The following is a 4604-nucleotide window of genomic DNA, read 5'->3' as shown; positions in this document are numbered from 1 at the left end:
CTGCCTTCTGCTGAAGTTAAGAAGAGTCAAGAGCTCAAGTGATCAAGACTCAGGGAAATGAACAAATCTGGAAAATGTGTAAGAATTTTGTGGCTGATAGAAGCCTGGATGATTATAGCCATTTCAATATGTCTGAGGAGATGTATGAGGCTCAGAGATGATCAACAGGGCTAGGGTAACACCCTGATTCAGATGCCCCTGTTCATTCACGATCGCCTCCTTGCTGCTGCCTCTGGCTCACTCGAAAGATCTGCTGACCGTATTAACTGTTCTAGCATTCAGGCAGCTATGCCTAGCCAGAGCACAGAGCACTCTAACATGGAATAAAAATCAAAACAATAGCTCACGTGTATTGGAACTCTGACATATGTCAAGTGCACAGAAATAAAACATATCCCCATGACTCACATGAGCATTGACCAATCAGCATGCTCAATACTGCTCAAGGACTTCCAATCACTTCTAAAAATCCAGGGGTGTCTAATATGTGCTTACAGACAAGTTGGTGGCTTTACTGGGTTTTCTTGGTTGTGTTGCAGGTCCCCACAGGGCTACTTTCTGCAGAAATCCTCTTCTCAGGCTTTACTGAATACATCAGAAAGACACCTCGCCACCATGGCTGGTCCCTGGTCCCCAGACGCTGCAAGGCTCATGAATTAGGCACTGCACAAATGCAGGTGCAGCCACAGCTCTGGAACCACGGAGCCAAGTGCCACACTGTCTCCAGAGCCTTAAGCGTGCCAAACTGTCTCAGTGTTTCAGGCAGATAGTGGCAATCCATAGACGTGCCATTTGAACTGAAGAACGCCTGCTTCCTTAGAGAGCTACACTGCATAGATCGATTTCTGCCTTAAAGAGACTGGGAGTTTTCCAGCCAAGTGCAGATGCTGGTGGCGGTAGAGAACAGTAACTCTCCACCCTCTTTGTTCAGTCCTTCCGAACATCTCTTTAGTGGTTGAAATGTTAGCTAGCAACTGGGTTTCTCATTTTTACACCACTAGCCCCATTTAGAGAGAATTCTTCAAAGAATCTGGCATTAGGATGAAAGTTAGGCTTGTGTGGGGTGGGGTGGGGTGGGGTGTCCTGACGGTCTTATCAATACACTGGTGAGAATTGGAAAAATGTAAATCAAGAAACATATTAATAATCAATTATGTGTTTGAAAGAATTAAAATGAGCTACTACTAACATCAGCATCCATCAGTTCAAAACTGGGAAATCAGCCTTGGCTGTGACTATGAACCAACTTGTATTTGAGATTGGGATTTATTAAATTCTCATTAGTGTCCTTTAAAAAGTATTTATGTGTGTGTGTGTGCGTGTGTGTGTGTGTGTGTGTGTGTGTGTGTGTGTGTGTGAGATATGTACGGAGGGCAGAGGACAACCACAGGAATTGGTTCTCTTCTCCACCATGTGGAGTCTAAGGATGGCTCTCAGGTCATCAGCCTGGGTGGCAAGCCCCTTAACCACTGAGGTATCTCACTGACCCCCTAGTGCTCTTTTGTTATTCAGGATTACAGGCAGGGTGCTGTTCTTCCTTTCTTCTTGTCTGTGTCTTTTTGTTTGTTTGTTTGTTTGTTTTGCCTGCCATCACCTTGACACATTCAAGAACGATTAAACACTTAATTTGTGTTGCAGTTGGGCTCCGGTATCTTGGTGTTCTGGTCGGGCAGTAGGTTTCTAGCAAGAATGCTTCAGAAATGTTGTTGTGTTCTTGGCACCTCCCATCCAGGGGTGATTTGGTGCTTCGTTTTTCTGATGATGTTAAGTGTTGGCTTCATGATGAAGGAAGTTTCTGTCACATTCCTCATCAACTGGTAGACTTCGCTTTGTCATGAAGAAATGTCTCTAGGAGAGGACTTGGAGATCATGTCTGCCTTTCTGCCCTTCCTTTCATATCCATTGATTATCACATCTATTGGCTGATCATGTCTGCACAGTTGCTATATGTTTGTCTAATGGTGATTCCCCCGCTCAACCTCCCTTTCTCCTAGCACACTTCACTTGGAATTCTTCTACAAGGACAGACATATTCCATTATTTAAATTTATCACTCTGGGCATTCATGTTTTATTCTGGGGTTAAATTTTTTTTTTTTTTTTTTTTTTTTTTGGTTGGCAGAATCTTCCGTTTTATTGTTCTCACCTGACCCCTGGCCAGGCTTACTTGTGGGGCACACCTCTTAAAAACAGCCTCCTGCTTGCCTCCACTGCTCCTGGAGCCAGCACATGGGCAGGTGTGATGGCTCCAGGGCAGGGGGAGGCCTGGGGAGGTGCTGGCCCTCTATTGTCAGTCATCCACTTAGACCTACCTAGTCCTGGAACCTCTGCACACAGCCCAGTGCTGCCCCACGAGGAACCATCTACTCAGCCTGCTCCCTGTGACTGCCCCAGTTCAGCACTGTAGCCACACAGCTCAGAAGCCTACATCCCTGCCACAGCTACCAAGGCCCCAGGCTGCTGTGCGGAGAGGTTGCCTCTCACCCACTTGGAAGCAGCCAGCTATGAGAATGTCTCCTGAGTGGGCAACATCTCACTTGCTGCCCCCTTTTCCCAGCGGTTCCAGTTTGTGGAAGTGCCGGGCAATCACGATGTCCACATGAACAAGCCCCACACCGTGTCTGGGGCCATCAGCTCCTTCCTACAGAGACAACCAGGGACCTCATCGCGGCTGTAGCTCTGGTCTGGGAGCCTGTTTGCACTTTCAAACACCCTCATTCCACAAAATAGGTAGGGTGGGGCTCACTGGGCTCGAAGACCCTGGAGGCAGTGGAGAATCCTATGGTAGAGCTGTGGCGGGCAAGGGAAGACAAGGTTCTGGCCTTTAATATCTGACTTGGAGAAGGGGACAGGCGGCGACCCAGGGCTTGTGTTTGGGAAGTGCAATGAGCTGATGCGCTGAGGAAGCAGGGCCTGGGCTGGGTCTCTGGAGCCTGTCCTGGCTGCCAGCCTGTGTGGAAATAAATCTCCTGGCTTCACTGCATTCCAAATGGCTGTTGCCTGCAGGGGCTTCATGGAGGGCAACAGAGTCAGAGCAGATGGTCAGTCAGGTTTCCCAGGAATATCTTTACAGGCACGAGGAGGCAGGGCAGCTCTCTGGAGGCCAAATGCTGCTGCCGCCCTGCACGTCCAGCCTGTGTGGGTGTAGAGATGGAGCTGTGGGACACAGCAGGTCCGTGAGGGAGCAGGCCTGCTCTCCAGCGGCCACAACAGCTCAGTAGGGCCGGAACATGCATTGGGTGCGCATCTGTTCAATCCTCTGCTTGGCCTCCTCGAACTTCTTATGCAGCAGGTGCTCCATCTTGGACTCCCGGTGCTGCTGCCGGGCATAGAAGTTGAGCAGCTCCTTGCGGGCACGCTTCCTCTTCTCCTTCTCGAGAACTCACAGGCTGGCCGCTTCTGTCCGAGGGAGCACAGGCCTGCGACCCGGGCGGGTCACCTTCACCTAGCCTTCCTTGTCCCGGACTCCTTCCTCCTCCTTGGCCTTAGTCTCCTCCTCAGCCATCTTCTTGTCTTAGGCCTCCATGAATGGTCTACTTCGATCCTCAGGGCCTCAGGGTCGAGCACTGAATCTTCATAATCACTGCTCCACTTATGAACTCCGCTCTTCACAGGGTGGCTCTGTAGAAAGCATCAATGGGCCCTTCAGATTCAAGGCAGCTGCCATTCCACTTGGCTTCTGGAACACCACATAAGCCACCTGAAAGCCCGGAGCGGGCTTTTGGTGAAAATACTTTGACTTGGGCTCCTTGGGGGTCTCGGCAAGGTCAGGCTTCTCCTGCAACTCTACTGTCTTGACGGTGCCACAGGAAGAGAGGAGTCGGGACAGGCACTCCTCTGTGCAGTACGGGGCACATTGAGGATAAAAAGGGTCCCATTGGGAGGCCACGTGGACTGGGTGTCTTGGCGAACTCTGTGCTGTCTCACATAGAGGTAATGAGAAGCCCGCTGCTTTTCTGAGGACTTCACTGGAATAGCTGAATAACCGGGTGGGCTCGGTATGCTGCCCTCGTGGCCGCTCGCTCCAGGTTTCTTCTTGTGGGCCACCATCTTGAGGACTGGGGTTAAAATTTGAGGCCACTATTATATATAATGTGGCACCAAGCAGGCTGCTGTGGCCATTCAGTGCTTCTGTGAGTCGATTACTGTATCCAGAGGCAACTTTAACTGGAAATTTCTGTAATTCCTTTTTAATTGTACAGTGTTCCTCTCTGCACAACCATCACGCTCAAAGCTGATACCTGTCCCACTTTACTGTTCTGACTCAGGGGATGGGATTTGGATTCTATCCTCTGCATTTTGCCAAACTCTTCTACAGACTATTGTGCTACTGGCCAAGAACAAAGACGGAGAATACTGATTGTGAGGCAGACCTACAATACAACCTTACTACATCTTTATGCCCAATGTATTTTTATACATTTCTATCATGCCATCTACCTCTCTGTACATATATGCACACAGTCATGCAACCCCCACAATTTTATTGAACAGTATGTCTGTAACTTGCTTGGTTTTATAATTTGATTTGTTTTCAATAAATATTACATCTTGCTTCAGCTTACCAAGTAGCTGGGATTATAGACCTGAATCACAGGTGTAGCA

At 49.0% G+C, this 4604-nt stretch overlaps 1 pseudogene; it reads right to left on the bottom strand.

The window, feature by feature from the left end:
• Positions 1-3213: 3213 nt before the first annotated feature.
• LOC118572901 lies at positions 3214-4049 on the bottom strand (annotated as a pseudogene).
• Positions 4050-4604: the final 555 nt, after the last annotated feature.

Source organism: Onychomys torridus, chromosome 23 (genome assembly GCF_903995425.1).
Source record: "Onychomys torridus chromosome 23, mOncTor1.1, whole genome shotgun sequence".
Taxonomy (NCBI): domain Eukaryota; kingdom Metazoa; phylum Chordata; class Mammalia; order Rodentia; family Cricetidae; genus Onychomys; species Onychomys torridus.
The sequence above is the reverse complement of the archived record's forward strand: the minus strand, read 5'-3'. Positions and strand labels throughout refer to the sequence as shown.